A 450-nucleotide genomic window follows, 5' to 3' on the forward strand; every position below is an offset into this window, starting at 1 on the left:
TAAAGTAATTAAATCAGTAACAAAGGAGGAAATTTGTTTTTTTATTTGTCCAAGTTAAACAAGGAATTCCAAGCTAATCAAGGACATCAAAGGGGGCAGCAACACAAATTTTCCAAATCAGATTTTTTCGAGTTTGTTTAGGAATTCTTAAAGGTGACAAATCTGATTCTAGCTTATTTAGGATGATATTTTTAGATTTTTAGTATTTTTAGAATTTTCTTTTTATTTTTTGGGTTATTATGACTTATTTGGGTCAATTGTAAGTGGGTTTCATATAAGTCCACCTAAAGGGGGTCCATTAGGGTTTCTTTAAGTCTAAAGTCAGTCTAAATAAAGGCATAACCAAATATGTAAGGTTATGCAATTTTTCAGATCAATAAGTTTCTTTGCTACACCTATTGTGTGTTGGTGGGTTAATCTCCCTTCCTTGGTTCTCTAAAGAACTAAAAA

Source organism: Populus euphratica, unplaced genomic scaffold (assembly GCF_000495115.2).
Source record: "Populus euphratica unplaced genomic scaffold, PopEup_1.0 scaffold435.1, whole genome shotgun sequence".
Classification (NCBI taxonomy): Eukaryota; Viridiplantae; Streptophyta; class Magnoliopsida; order Malpighiales; family Salicaceae; genus Populus; species Populus euphratica.